General features: G+C 52.2%; 1 protein-coding gene across 1 annotated transcript in view; it reads left to right on the top strand.

Annotated features, from left to right (window-relative positions):
* GRPEL1 (GrpE like 1, mitochondrial) overlaps nt 1-16,191 on the top strand; it is a 249,103-nt gene that overhangs the window by 217,975 nt on the left and 14,937 nt on the right. The gene's annotated exons all lie outside the window — the stretch shown is intronic.

Below are 16,191 nucleotides of genomic sequence, written 5' to 3'. Positions count from 1 at the left end.
AGAGGAGCCTGGTGGGCTACCATCCACGGGGCCGCAGAGAGTCAGACACGACTGAGCGACCGAGCAGAGACACACAGGTAAACCAACAGAAGCTGCCACAAGAGAGGGCACACAGCACTCCAGTGCTCGGTACTGTGCCCATAAAGGAGAGGGGTCTCCTGTGAACTGAACGTTTTTGTCCCCCAAAAATTCATATGATGAGGCCCTAACATCTCGCCCCCCACCTCCTTGCATGAGGTGGTATTTGGAGGTGGGCCTTTGGGTGATTAGCTCATGAGGGTAGGGTTCCTGATGGGATTCGTGCCCTCCTCAGAGGAGGAGACACACAGGGAGAAGGCAGCCATGCCCAGGGTAGGAAGAGAAATCCCCTAGGAGCCCGACCACGCTGGCCCCCTGGCCTTGGACTGGGGTGTCCAGAGCTGTGAGAAGTAGCCTGGGCGGTCTGAGCCCCCAGTGGGTGGAGTTTCGCTGAGCTAAGACAGGCATGACCGCTGCAGCTTGGGATGTCAGCAGAGGGCCTTCTGGTCCAAGGTCACCTGCTCATGCTGAGGTGCACAGCCCAGGGGACTGTCCCCATCTACAGATGAGGAACTCAGAGCAGCAGAGTGACCAGTGCAAAGTCACACAGTTACCGAGGGGCAGACACACCCCTCTGTAAGATACTTGGCATAGACTATGAGACCCAGGCTGAAATCCTGAATCACCCTTTAGCCATATCACCCCAGGAAACTGACTTAACCATGAGCCTCAGTTTTACTCATCTGTGAAATAGGGACACTAATATTTGCCACAAAGAGTCGTTTTGACATGAATGAAATTACATGTCAGAAATGCTGCTGTAAACCGCCAGGTCGCAGGCATCGATGAGCTGTCATGACAGCAGTTTACTTCATGAGAAAAGCTATCTTTATTGAGACCCTCTGGAAGAGCTCCCAGCCATCCTTCAAAGCCCCACCCCAACATCCCCACTCTGGGAGGATTTTCATGACTCCTCCATGCAGGATTCCAGGGTACAGACTCCAGGCACAGCTCCCCCACAGCATCGCAATGATGTGCCAACGTGGCTCGCCCCTCCAGCCCGTGCTCACAGAGGGCAGGGGCTGGCACCAGCTCTATGCCTGGTTCCCACAAAGGGGCTCAGAAATGCTTGCTGAATTAATGCAAAAAAAGAAAATCACATTTACTTAGCTCCTACTTGGCATCAGACCCTTAAGCTGACGTAAACCCTGGAGCCCTCAGGGCAGATCCCAGTCTTTGGCCAATAATTATGAATGCTGGGTGCCCCCATCACTTCCGGCGGAAGCTTCAGAACCAGGGCAGGACACCTCGTCCCCTTGTCCTTCTGCAGAATCTCCGGCAGGACCCTGGCTCCCGGGCGGCCAGGGTTCCGGAGCCAAGCGGACAGCGTTGGTGCCCATGCTCAGTCACTGATGCTCGGGCCTCCCTGTAGAAGCCCTTTTCTGTCTCCAGGTGTCTGGCCTGGGTTTCTTCACAGGCAGATGAAAAGGCTGGGCAACCCATCTCCAGGACCCACAGCTTCCTCGCCCCGGACTAGATAACCTTGCGCTTGGGTGGGGCGGTCCTACACCTTCTCCCACGGCCCCGTAGGAATGAGCCTGCTGTCCACCGGGTTGTCAGCCCCAAAGAAAGCAACTTCGTGTGCCTCCTTCCCTCCCTCTCTCTTTCCCCTACTGGCCATCATCTCCCAGGTAAACTGCCTGCCCCGCAAAGCTTTATCTCGAGGACTGCTTTTGAGGACCCCAACCTCAGACGAGGGATGAGAAGGACTTCTCGCGGGGCCCTCATATTTCCTCCTCATGTTTGAGCAGGAAATAAACCTTTGCTCTAAGCCCCTGGGGCTGGAGAGCTTTTGTTACAGCAGCAAAACTCAGCTGAGCCGGGAACTGTGATCCCGTTTGGAGATGCAGGCGGAAGGCTCAGGGCGCCAGTGGCCGAGGAGGCTTGGCTGGCAGAGCTGCCCCATTGTGGATGCTCTTAACCACCTACTAGTGCAGGATGGGGTGTGGGGAGAAGGTGAGTCCCCCCAGTCTCCAGGCCCCCAGGCCCAGGTGGCGCTGGGAGCGCCAAGGCTCTCCAGCTGGCCCTCGCTCTCCTACACCCTGTGGGCGCTGCTCCCCTCCCCCTCGAGGACCGTTTCTGCTCTTGAGCCAGACCTTGCAAACCAGCACACAGACACTGGCCCAGGGTCTGGAAAAGACGACAGTCTCTGCGGGTGTTCACGGTCTCCTCCCAACAGAGAGTATCCCCTTTCTCTTCCACCCAGGGATCGCCCATCAGCCTCTGCCCACAGGACCCCTTGAGATCAGCCTTGGTGCCCCTACTTTGGAGCCTCCTGAGGACGGGGTTCTGTCTTTGGTGGGGAGTTTGGAGGGAGTAGATCTCTCCTCAGACCCTCCTTGGTCAGCCGAAGGACCATTGCCAGCTGTTTGTTTTCCAGAGTTTGCAGTTTTCTTGGCAGCTCCATCCAGGCCTTGGAAATTCTCAAGGTGTTTTTTGTTAAGTACTCTTTGAGCTTTAATGAGAGAGGAGACAGAAACAGGGTGAGACAGACAGAGAGGAGACACCTGAAGCCCCCCTTGGAGCTGATTTACCCTTCACAGCCTTGGGGACAGGGACCAGCCTGAGGGTGGGTGGAGGGCTGCAGAGATTTGCTTAACCATTTGAAAGCCAGGGGCTGGACGAGCCCACCCCTGACCCTTGGGTCTGGCTCAAAGGCTGCATTTTTCAAGGCTCTTTCTCTAGACACCCTGGCCAGAGCGCAGATGGTGTATAAAATTTTCCTGGCTGGATTTCCATTGTCTGTTCATTTTCCAGTCTCCCCAGGGACTGAGAGGTTCTTCCTGTGGCCACAGTGCCTGACCAGAGCTGCCAGTTCTGGACACGTGGAGAGCTCCCCATCACAGGAGGTGTGCAAGCCAGGGATGCCTCCAATGGCTCCCAGGGTCTTGATAGCCAGCTGGATGTAACACCATTTAAGTAACATCTCACCGGAGACCCCCCTGCCAGAGTCTCAGTTCCAGCATCTGCCAGGGGAACGTGATCAGGCGTGGACAGTGGTGGCCTGGGGCCAGTCCCCATCAGGTGTGGCCTTGCACACAGGACCAGGTCACCCATCCTCTTTGCTCTGTCTTTACAAGGCACAAGGGCATCTCCTGCCTAGGTAAGGCTACGCAAGCCTGAACTTTGCACTACCTCCCGGCTACCGGCCACCAGCCACCATGCTATCCTGACCCCCACATAGAAAGGTGGCAGACAGCACCTGGAGCTTTCAGCATCTCAAAGGCAGGGCCACCCATGAAAGGGATGAGCTGTGATTGGTCCACACAAGTCCTGGCACCACATCCCTCTGGCCTGTGATTGGTTAAAGGGTGGGCATGTGACCCAGTGATGACCAATGAGAGGTAAGGGGACTCTGCCCGCAGAGCTCCCCTTCTTGACCTCAAGGTCTTCCTGTCCTATGTCTTTCTGCCTGGGATGTGGATGTGATGTCCAGAGACACAGTAGCCTCACTCCTGGCAGCTTCATGCAGCAGCTTGAAATCACACCAGGGGCCGCTCCCCCCATGCACCTTCCTCTACATAACCTCAAGACCACACCCTCCTACAGATGAGGAAACTGAGGCTCAGAGTGGTTAAGCAACGTGTCCAAGGCCACACAGTTAGGAAGGGACAGAGCCTGTTTCAAGGAAACTAACAAACCAGCCTTCTCTCCCTCTACAACCACCCCAGAGTAGCTAGCTGCAGGGTCTGGATCAGGGGCCAGTTCCTGGGCTTCTCAGGGGGTGCACACTTCTGGAATATGTGGCTGCATCTTCACCCCAGTACACTGCCGTTCAGGGTTAAGACCAGTAACAGTGACCGCAGGGCTTCCCTGGTGGCTCAGCGGTTCCTGATCTGGGAAGATCCCACACGCCATGGAGCAGTTAAGCCCGTGAACCACAGCTACGGAGTCAGTGCTCTAGAGCCCGGGAGCAGCAACTACTGAGCCCGCACACCACAGCTACTGAAGTCCACGAGCCCTAGAGCCCGTGCTCTACCACCAGAGAAGCCACCACACTGAGAAGCCCGCGCGCTGTAACTAGAGCGTGGCCCCCCCACCTGCTCCGGCCAGGGCAGCCTTCTTCGGACTCCGTGTGTGCCCAGGGGAGGTGCTGAGAGGTCTAGAGGGAAGAGCAGGAGGGGAGCTGGAGCCAGGGGCCACCCTGCTCCGCTCCTCCGCACACGTGGGGACCCAGATGGGGTCCTGCCCCTCACTGGTGCAGCCCAGGCTCCGTTACCTGCAGGAACTCCTCCAGGGGGAGTGTTTAGGGCAGGACAAGGGCATGAGTGTTGGAGTCTGATGGACCCAAGTTTTAGCCCACCTCCACTCCTCCCTGGCTAGCAACACCCCCTGCCCCTCGTCTAACACTGACTTCTTCCCTTGAAGACCCTGGGAAAACAGCAGCAGCCCACAGGAGGCTGTGCAGGTTCAGGGAGGGTGCAGGTTTCAGCAGTGCAGGGGGTTCAGAGCAAGTGCTCTGTACACAGAACCAGTCACGCTTATTACTATTTTAATTTATTTTAATTTTTTGGCTGTGGTGAGTCTTTGTCGCTGCATGGAGGGCCCACAGAGGAGGTCCTAGCGAGCGGGCCTGATATATACGCCGCTTCTCTGACTGTCCGACCTGCAGCACTCCGAGGGCAGGGCAGGGTGTCTTACCACCTCCTCCAACACCGGAATCCACAGCAGAGCTGGGCACTGGCCAACACCCATAGTGTGTTGAATAGGCGTCTTCACTGGGGTGGACAGATACCCAGAACACGTGCATGTGGACAGTTGGGCCCAGAAGCCCAAAAAGGACTGGGCAAAAATGCGGGTTCCTGGAGCTGTGAGTCAGGTCCGCACACAGGCTGTCACCAGGCTCCGGGCTCACAGATGGAGCCCTCTGCTCCATGCCCCGAACAGCTCCCCACACCTGGACCCTCCGCGGCACCCCACCATTGTCTGCAAGATAGGACTCTGCCACGTTGTTGTTGCCTAGTCACTTGTTTCTGACTCTTTGTGGCCCCACAGACTGCGGCCCGCCAGGCTCCTCTGTCCATGGGATTCTCCAGGCAAGAATACTGGAGTGGGTTGCCATGTCCCTCTCCAGGGGATTTTCCCAACCCAGGGATCAAACCTGTGTCTACTGCATTGGCAGGCGGATTCTTCACCATTGAGCCACCTGGGAAGCCCACATGAACTGCCTTGTATGTTCTTTCTGAGAAATTGTCGCCTGCCTTGTGGCCAAACGCAGAGTATTTCTTCTCAGAGCTCCAGGGGCTATTCAGCTACCTTTCTGTGTCTGATGACCAGGTGTTTTCTTTCCTTTGCTTTGCTCCTTCCACACAAGCGTCCCTGCTGAGATGGCTCTGTGACCCAGGGGCACGTCCTCTGCCTCGGGTCCTGCAGGGGGGGTCACTCTGAGGGCACATTGTCACATTGTTCACTGGAAGCCTTCATGAGCTCAGAGATATTTAACACACATATTTTCCCGGCTGCACAAGGCAGCCGGAGCGCCTGCCCCTCCTCGGCTCTCTGAAGACAAATCCCAAACACCTGAGGTCATCCCTGTGGTCGGCGTCCATCAGCCCGCGTGCCTTCCCTGCCGGCAGGAATAGAAATGCCCAGGCAGAAAGGAGTCCATCTTTCCCAGCTAAGGAGTATATTGAGTGTAATTGTTACATGGATTTTTCAAAATATAGTGTGTGTGAGACATTTCCAGGAACAAAGAAGAATTGGAGGCAGCTTATTTAAATCATCTCTCTTCGGCTTTCCTTATAGATCAGTGGTAAAGAATCCACCTGCCAGTGCAGGCGACACGGGTTAGATCCCTGATTCGGGAAGATCCCACGTGCTGCAGAGCCACTAAACCCGTGTACCACAGCTACTCAGCCCACGTGTCACAACTGCTGAAGCCCACGTGCCCTGGAGCCCATATTCTGTGACAACAGAAGCCATCAGAGCGAGAATCATATGCACTTCAAAGAGGAATACCCCCTGCTCTCTGCAACCAGAGAAAAGCCCACGCAGCACTGAAGACCCAGCGCAGCCAAAAAAAAATAAATAAATAAAAGCATTTTTAAAGTGAGTAAATAAATCGTCTGTCTTGGCTAAACTCTTTGCAGAGATGGGGAGTGGGGGAACTACAAGGCATCTGGGGACTGACCTGGGAGCCACGGCTGGGCTGAGCTCTGTTGAGCCACATTTATCACCTCGAAGCTAACTGCTTGCTCATAGACAGGGCCAGACACCTGGCAAACAGCCCGACCCACGCAGTAAATCAAGGCTGGTGTGGAACTGAAGGCGGGGGCAGCTGGGAGAGAAGGCTGGATCTGAGAGGGGGTGTCAGCGGCTGGAGGGGAGGCCCCTTGCAGCTCTCTCATTATCCTGGCATGTGAGGGAATCAGCAGATTGAAGGAGGACCAGGTGAAGTCGAGGAGGAAGGAAGAGAAACTGGAGGGGGCAGTGATGGGGAGGATGGGAAGAAAAATGGTTCCTTCTGTTCTGCTCAGCACACTGAGAGGAGGCACGCAGAGCCCACAGCCGCAGCCAAGACAAGTGCAAAGACCTTCCCCTTCTCACTCCTGTGATCAGGGCCTTAATGAAGGAGGCCACAGAGAGAGACCTAAGCAGCCAGGGCAATCTAGGAATGCTTCCTGGAGGAGGGGACAGCCAGATTGGAAGCTGAGTTGAAAGATAGCTATCAGCCAGACTGGTTCAAAATTGGGAAAGGAGTATGTCAAGCCTATATACTGTCACCCTACTTATTTAACTTCTATGCTGAGTACGTCAAGTGAAATGCTGGGCTGGATGAATCACAAGCTGGGATCAAGATGGCTGGGAGAAATAGCAACAACCTCAGATACGCAGCTGATACCACTTTAATGGCAGAAAGCAAAGAGGAACTAATCAGCCTCTGATGAGGGTGAATGAAGAGAATGAAAAAGCTGGCTTAAAGCTTAGCATTCAAAAAACTAAGATCATGGCATCCAGTCCCATCACTTCATGGCAAATAGAAGGGGAAAAATCAGAAACAGTGACAGATTTTCTTTTCTTAGACTCCAAAATCACTGTGGACAGTAACTGTAGCCACGAAATTAAAAGATACTTGGTCCTTGGAAGGAAAACTATGACAAACCTACAACAAAACTGACAGCATATTAAAAAGCAAAGACGTGACTTTGCCAACAAAGGTCCATATAGTCAAAACTATGGATTTTCCAATAGTCATGTATGGATGTGAGAGTTGGACCACAAAGAAAGCTGAGCACCAAAGAATTGATGCTTTTGAATTGTGATACTGGAGAAGTCTCTTGAGAGTCCCTTGAACAGCAAGGAGATCAAACCAGTCAGTCATAAAGGAAATCAACCCTGGATATTCATTGGAAGGACTGATGCTGAAGCTGAAGCTCCAATCCTTTGGCCACCTGATGTGAAGAACTGACTCATTTGAAAAGACCCTGATGCTGGGAAAGATTGAAGGAGGGAGGAGAAGGGGATGACAGAGGATGAGATGGTTGGATGGCATCACCGACTCAATGGACATGAGTCTGAGCAAGCTCCGGGAGATAGTAAAGGACAGGGAGGCCTGGAGTGCTGCAGTCCACGGGGTGGCAAAGAGTCAGACATGACTGAGCAACTGAACAACAATACAACCATCAGCCAGGCAAAGGCCGCTTGGGGTCAGACGTCTAGGAGGAGAGGAAGGGATGCTCCAGGCTGGGACTCTAGAGAACAGAGGGTCTGCAAGATGTCAGTTCAGCATGCTGCTGGGGCCTGGAGGGCAAGGAGTTGAGGCTGGCCATCCTAGGAATGTGAGCTTTAGCCCACAGCCAGCAGGGAACCACCCTTGGGTGGCAGAAAGGAACCACGCAGTCAGATGTTCCCAGGGGCCCAGCCAATGGCGCCTCACCAATGTTCTCAACCAGGGGCGATGTCAGGAAAATGACTTGGCAGATGGGAAACCAAAATATTCCCTCTGTGGCTGGACAAGTTGATTTTGGAGAATGCGGCTTCTATCTGTGGGCCAATGGGTCTCCTGACACTGGGCCCCAGGCCTCCCCAGCGTGGACAGGCCTCCTTCATGGGGCCCAGAAAAGTGTGCTTGGACTCTGCTGGCCAACCTCACGAACTAGGACCGCCGCCTGTCAGTGGCTCAGAGCCCAGAAGCAGAAGTCTGAGTTTGTGCTTGTCAGGGCCCTGCAAAGACACAGAACCAGGGACAGATTTACACAAGAGCAGATTTATTAGAGGACTCGGTTCACAGGGTTGTGGAGGCTCAGAAGACCAACAGTCACACAGTTTGCAAGCTGGAGGCCCAGGAAAGCCGATGGTGTAATTCAGTCTGAGTGTAAAGGCCTGAGAATCATCACCCTGCTTCCACCCCATGCCTGTCAATACGACTTTACTTGGAAATGAGGTCTTTGTAGATGTAATCCGTGATGATGGAGAATGGTATGCCCTGACCCTATTTGACTGGTGCCCCTTGAGAAGAGGAACATTTGAACATGGTCACAGAGGGAGGAAAAGAAGGCCTGTTGTTTTAAGCCCTGTGTATTAGTTTTCTGAGGCTGCCATAACAGAACACCACAGACTGGTTGGCTTAATCGATGGAAATCTGTAGATTCAGAGTTCTGGAGGACAGAGGTGCAAGGTCGAGGTGTCACCAGGATGGCTCCTTCTGAGTCTGAGGGAGAACCTGTCCCCTGCCTCTCTACCGGCTTCTGGGGGTTTGCTGGCGATCTCTGGGGCTCCTTGGCTTGAAGAAGCATCACCCCACCTTCTGCCTTCATCTTCACATGACGTCTCCCCGTGTGTCCATGTCCAAATGTCCCCTTTTTATAAGGACATCAGTCATATTGGATCAGGGCCCAGCCTGATGACTCATCTTTTTATTTTAGTTGAAAGATAACTGCTTTACAATATTGTATTGGTTTCTGCCGTACAACATGAATCAGCCATAGGTGTACAGGTGCCCCCTTCCTCTTGAACCTCCCTCCCACCTCCCACCCCATCCCACCCTTCCAGGTGGTCCCAGAGCACCGGGCTGAACTCCCTGAGCCATACAGCACATTCCCACCGGCTGTCTATTGTACACATGGTAATGTGCGTGTTTCCACGCTACTCTCCTTTCGCCCTCCCTCTCCTTCCTCTCCCCGCACGTCCACAAGTCTTTTCTCTACGTCTGCGTCTCCACTGCTGCCCTGCAAATGTTTGATGATCTCATTTTAACTTGATTAATCTATAAAGACCTTATTTCCAAATAAGGTCACATCCTGAAGCCCTGGGGTTGAGACTTCAACATGTAAATTTTGACAGAACACAATTTAATCCATCACTTCTACTCAGAGTTCCAGAACGGGTTTATTTCTTGTCTTAATTGAAGATTTACAATGTTTAAGTGGGCCATAAAACTTTTCTGATTTTTTGAGAAGCATTTAAATTGTTGGTCTTGTATGTTTTTCTACTTAGAAGAAATTGAAACGGACTAAGCCATGGGTTACAGAGAGGTTTTAATTCACTTCCCTTCCTCCTGATGCTCTGCCAGGATTTTCCTAAGCATGTCCATGCCCACATCTAGTGAAACTTTTCCAAGCCTATCCTAGTTTTTTTTTCTTATATTATTGTCTTTAATTGTGGTAAAATATAGATAACATGGGGTTCCAGGTGGCCCTAGCGGTAAAGAACTCGCCTGCCAATGCAGGAGACGTAAGAGGTGACATCTCTGAACAGCTTGACTCAGCTGTCTTTAATCCTTCGGGGAGGTGGGGGTGAAGGGGTGCCCACCTGATGACTCGAAACTGGTTTGGGGTGGACGTGAGGGTTCCTGCGCAGTTTGCAGTCTGTTAGACTGATATTAAGACTCGCTCACATTGCCTGAGTTCTGGCTGTGTTCGGTTGGGATTAATGCCCAGCAGGAGCACTGTTAGGAAAAGGATCCTGAGGTGAAAAATGGGCAGTAAACATCGCAGGGGAAGTCAGATGGCTGACTTTTGAAAAGCAAGATGACACCGGGGTTGAGGCTCCCAGAGCCAGGACACACACACACACACACACACACACACACACACAGAGAAGACATACACACAGATATACACATACACACAGAGGAACACACAGAAAAGATATACACACAGGTATACACGCAGAGGAACACACAGAGAAGACACACACAGGTATACACATACACACAGAGGAACACACACACACAGACACTCTCAGGAGGGCGTGCTCTGTGTGCTGCCCCGTGTGCAGTGAGCAGCAGGGCCATCGAGACGGGCGTGAGAGAAGCCCAAGGCTCCCCTGTGGCCGGAAGGGATGGAAGGGTGGTGCAATATGACAGAGCAGAGACAGGCAGAGGCCCAGGAGCCCACAGAGCCGCTTACGCCAGAGGCCCCAGCGGGGGGTGGAGAAGCCCGCCGGGAGTGCCCGGCTCTCCCTGGGGTCCCGGCCCAGTAGGGCTCCAACTGGCTTTTCTGGCACCTCCGGACACTGGCTCTGTTCCTGCTGACGGGAGAATCCTCGGCTGTGAAAACTCCCCTTGGAGAAAGTGCTCTCCAGCGTTCCACCTGAGGGAAATGCAGTCAAATCCGAGAAGCCGCTTTAACTTGAGTCCCGGCAGGAACAGGGGCTTCCCGGTGGCGCTAGTGCTAAAGATCACGCCTGCCAACGCAGGAGATGTAGGCACACAAGCCGCATCCCTGGGTCGGGAAGATGCCCTGGAGGAGGAAATGGCAGCCCACTCCAGTATCCCTGCCTGGACAATCCCATGGGCAGAGAAGCCTGGGGGGCTACAGTCCATGGGGTCGTAAGGAGTCGGACACGGCTGAAGCAACTTAGCATGCATGCCCTCATGGACAGGGAAACGGTGTGGTTGTGAAAGGACTTTAGAAGGCCTTCACTCATCCATCCACTCACCCACAGGGGCTTGCGCTGAGCGCCAGGGGCAGTCGTGGGCTGTTGAGATCCACAGCAGATACAACAGACCCATTCTGCCCTCACAAACTTATGTGCTGGTCAGGAGAGGCCCACAAAAGGCGAGACGAATAAGCAAGACAGATGCACAGCAGGGTGGACCGGCGGGGGGGAGCAAAGTCTGGACGGAGCATGCTGGCCATCTGGACCAGACTTGGGCTCAAACACTGGTTCCACCGTGCACTGGCTGTGGACCGCTCTCAGTTTATCGGCCAGTGGGGTGGGGAGAACAGGCAGAGCCTAGAATTCATCAGTGTTGGACGAGTGGATGGAGAACCCAACCTCATAAGCTGGTGAGAGCACAACACTGGCTCGCAGGAGGTCTGGTCGGATCCCTAAGACGTTGAGGAGAGGGCTCTCCCATACCCGGAGCGGGTGGAGGGCCACAGCAGATCCCAGATAGAGCTGTTGCTGATATCCTCTGCAGGACTAGAATGTTAAGCTGGGAAGGGATTATGAGAATGAAGACCTCATTTCCCAGACTCCCTTGCAGCTAGGTGTGACCATGTGACTCAGGCCAACAGGGTGTGAGCTGCTATGGCACCTGGCACCTCCTCAGAAGACTCTTGCAGTGTGGTCTTTCCCTTCCCTTACCTCTGCCAGCCTGCTTTTTGGGATGTTGCTGTGAGAACCATGGTGAGGACAAGGGTCCCCCCCAGGGGAAGGCAGAGCTGTGAGCAGGAAGGAGCAGGGGACCCTGAAGACCTGGGGCCACAGAGCCACCTGGACTTTGGCAGATGGGGAATTAAACTTCTCTGGTTTAAGTTACTGTTGCTTTGGTTCCTAGTCCAGGAGGGTGTAAGGATGAGGGCAAGGGCAGGTGTGCCCACTGCTTCCATGGACCCCACGTCCATGTCCATGTTTTCTGACAGCCAGGCCACCAGTGGTGGGGAAGGAGGTTCTGAGGCACTCTGGGTTCAGCCACAGCTCCAGAGACCCCTCTGCCCTTCTGCCCTGCTTGTGGGAAGCCCAGGCTTTTCACGATTGTGTTTGGCCTCATGAAACAAGCAAGAGGTACACTTCACCTCTGCTCATCACAGGGTCACGGCTGTCACCTCAAGATGCCTCCGGCTCCAGCTTTGGATTTCTGATCAATCCAAGGTCAGGGTCAAGAGTTCAAGGGGAGACAAAGAGTGCAGGTGCCCAAGATCTCAACAGCGAAAAGAGAAAAAGGAACAAAGGTCCGTAGAGTCAAAGCTATGGTTTTACCAGTAGTCATGTGTGTATATGAGAGTTTGGACCATAAAGAGGACTGAGCACTGAAGAATTGATGCTTTTGAACTATGGTGTTGGAGAAGACTCTTGAGAGTCCCTTGGACTGCAAGGTGATCAAACTAGTCAATCCTAAAGGAAATCAGTCCTGTATATTCATTGGAAGGACTGATGCTGAAGCTGAAGGTCCAATACTTTGGCCACCTAATGTGAAGAACTGACTCATTGGAAAAGACCCTGATGCCTGGAAAGATTGAAGGCAGGAGGAGAAAGGGATGACAGAGGATGAGATCGTTGGATGGCATCACCGACTCAATGGACATGAGCTTGAGCAAACTCCAGTAGATAGTGAAGGACAGAGGACCCTGGCATGTGCGGTCCATGGGGTCAGAGCCGGACACAACTTAGCGACTCAAAAACAACATCCTACCATTTACATTTTCTAACATTTCTATAGTGGGCATCCACTATTTTCATAACGAGAAGCTCTCTCTCCTGCCAACCCGCATGCTTCACACAGCTCTCATTTTTCTTCTAACAGCTGATTCTGCTGATGCACAGGAGTATTCCAATCGCAGTGCACTGGTGATGAACAATTTAATCAGCCTCAGATTCAAATCCTCTCTCATGTCCACGGGCTTTGTAAGACACTCCTCTCGGGGTTCAGGAGTTTTCCACCACCCCCCCCTTCCCTGTCCTTCAGGCGTCTCTGCAGGAGGAGCCAACGGAGCCCTCCCCGCACCCAAGCCACACATGGAGGCCGCTGGTTCCAGATGCTCTCGACTGTCAGTTCACGTGTTTGTTAGTTCCTCATGCAACTGATTTGGCTCTTTCTGCAGAAGGTTATTTCAGCCTCAACATCTGTGGCCCCTTCTGGTGGCATTTTCTCACCAAAAATATACACTTCAGTTTGGAGCCCGTGTGCTCCAGAGGAATAGCAGTGCCATTTGCTGCTGGTTGTCAGGTCCCTCTTCCAGGAAAATATCTTAACCAGGAAGCCCCTGTCTCCTCCAGCTGGAGGGTTTTTTGTGTGTGTGTGTTTTTTTTTTTTTTTTTTTTTTTTTTGGTGGGGAGGGGTGGCTCTCCTGTAGCACTGAAACAAGTGAACAAACAGAAGTGGGCCAAGAATGAGACACTATGATGGGAATCGGAACAAGGTGTATGGTTAATCCATTCTGCGTACCAGGAGCCCAAATACAGTTAAAGTGGAGAGGGTGGCCGTAATGCCCACCTCCTAGGATAGAGATGTGGCTTAGTGAGCAGGTGGGGTTTCCATTTTGCCACATCTCACAAGGCCCGGCTCTGGTGTGGGGGCCTGGTCAGAAGGTCCATGGAGTCCAGCTCCTTGAGACAGCAGATCTGAGGCCCTCATGTCCTTGCTGGTGGCCAGATGGGGGCTGCTCTCTGCTCTGAGGCCACCTTCTCACTAGACCCACCCATCTTCACACCAGCTGCAGAGATCTGAGTCCTTCTCATGCCGTGAAGCATTCTGACTTTGCCCGCAGGAGGAAACTTTTTGCTTTTAAATGGCTCACCAAAATTGAGCCCACCAGATACTCTCTACAAAAGGTCACTGGCTTAGGACTCCAACTACATCTGCAAAGTCCCTTCACAGCAGCACCTGGATTAGTGTTTGACTGGAAAACCAGGGGTGGGTAGCTTGAGTCCATTTTTAGAATTCTGTCTGTCACACCCATACCATATATATTTTTTTAATTTGCGTATTTCAGAGTTGGATAAAAGATGCAAATCCATGCCCCTGCTGAGGGATAGTAATAATAAAGAGGATGATGCAGCTTGTGGCAGCAGCCAACACTCTGATGACGGTTCTGGCTTCAACTGTGATGGTTACGTGGGCTGGGATTGGTTGGGAAAAACAGGCAAAAGCTCTGCCTTTTTCCAAGTGTGCGATGAACCTGGCCCATCTCCTGTCTCCCCACCACGGCAGGGTGGGCTGGTCCAAGAGGAGACACCTGTGCGAAGCCTGGCACTTGCAGGCACTCAGCTCTCACAAGCATCACACCCATGGCCCACATGCTGTTGTGTCTTCTGCACGACCTTCTCCTGAGGACATTTTCTTTGACATGTGACCCCATCCTTGTTGGGCTTCCCTGATGGCTCAGTTGGTAAAGAATCCACCCGCAATGCAGGAGACCCCGGTTTGATCCCTGGGTTGGGAAGATCCCCTGGTGAAGGGAAAGGCTACCCACTCCAGCATTCTGGCCTGGAGAATTCCAAGGACTGTATAGTCCATGGGGTCACAAAGAGTCAGACACGACTGAGCGACTTTCACTTCTTTCCATCCTTGTTAGGGGCACCATGGGCTGTTCAGCTTGCTCTTCCTGCACCCCCTGCCCGGGCCACCCACTCCCTTTGCTGGAATTGCGTTTCCAGGCCTGACGCAGGAGTCTCCCCATGCGGGCAGCTTCACATCCAAGGGCTGATGACTTGCTCTGGGGTGAACTTGCAGACCTCACCAGGCTGTCAAGGATGCAGTTCCCAATGTGGCCACGAAGTGGCAGCACAGACAGGCCTCCGCTCGGGAAAACCGACCGTTCTGGATGTAGATCCAGGGCATGGCCTCTCGGCTGTCCTGGACCCGCGTTCAGTGACAGCAGAAACATCACGACTGCCACAGCCATCCAAAGTCTGCTTCAAGACACGGAAGCCATCACTGTTGATAGCCCCCATGCTGTACTGTGAGCTCTTTACAGCAGGGTTCCCATCTGATTCCCTTGAGTCCTGAGATAGGAAATGAGTATTTGCACCTCTTTTAATCCTCAAAATAAATGATATAGTACGAGTTTTACAGGTGAGCGGATCAATGCTGAGAGCAATTAAATGATACTGCCCAAGGTCACAGCCAGTGAGAAACATGTTTTAAATTTTATTAGCGTACAGCTTTTTGTTTTCTATTGGAGTATAATTGCTTCATAATGCTGTTAGTTTCTGCTGTACAACAAAGTGAACCAGCAGAGTGTACTGATTTACAACGCTGTTAGTTTCAGGTAAGCAGCAAAGTGATTCAGTTAAATATACACATATATTCATTCTTTTTCAGGCTGCTTTCCCATATAGGTGATAACAGAATATTGAGTAGAGATCCCTGTGCTATACTGTAGGTCCTTGCTGGTTATCTATTTTACATACAGCAGTGTACGTTAGTTCCAAGCTCCTAATTTATCCCTTCCCCATGACGTTTTTAATTTTACTATAGAAAACTTCACACAGAGAAGAAAATGATCATAATTCCCACACTATTTATCATCCAGCTACCATTATCAACATTTTGCCTGTGTTTCTTCCATCCTTTTTTTTTTTTAGCCTGCATAATCAAAAAGCAAATTCCAAATCCTGTGGCAATTAAAATACTTCCGTTGACATCTCCCAACAATTATGGTATTTTTATATAAACACTAGGTCACCTCTCCCTAACAAAAATATCAATAACTCCTATCATCTAACAGTTTATATTTGACTCTCCCCTTTATCTCACAAGTCTTTTTTCACAGTTGGTTTGTTCGATCATGATTCAAATAAAGGTCCACACATTCCATCTTTTATGCGCTCTAATTCTCAAACAGTCTTACTTCCTTTTTCCTTCTAGACCCCTAACTAATAAACTGGGTCATTTGCCCAACAGAACGTCTTACGTTCTGCATTTGACTTTTTGCCTCCTTCTGCGAGTGGCCCAGGGCCTAATATTCAACGTGATGAATGCTCTCAATGGAAGCAAAGCAGAACAGAGGTTTGGTCCTCACAGATGGGACACGAAGGCAGCGCTCCGTTGGGGACACCACGGGCTCTGCGATTCGGGCAGAGGGGACAGCAGCTGCGGGACGCAGGTACAAGCAGCACCTGGGCTCCTTCGTGGCACGAGACACAGCAGCAGTGGCATTTGTTAAGAGTAACGAAAACATTTGGATTTTATGAGCTTTGGTTGTGTTCCCAGAAGTCGTCTTC

Source organism: Bubalus kerabau, chromosome 7 (assembly GCF_029407905.1).
Source record: "Bubalus kerabau isolate K-KA32 ecotype Philippines breed swamp buffalo chromosome 7, PCC_UOA_SB_1v2, whole genome shotgun sequence".
NCBI classification, from domain to species: Eukaryota; Metazoa; Chordata; class Mammalia; order Artiodactyla; family Bovidae; genus Bubalus; species Bubalus kerabau.
This window is presented reverse-complemented; position numbering and strand designations above follow the sequence as displayed.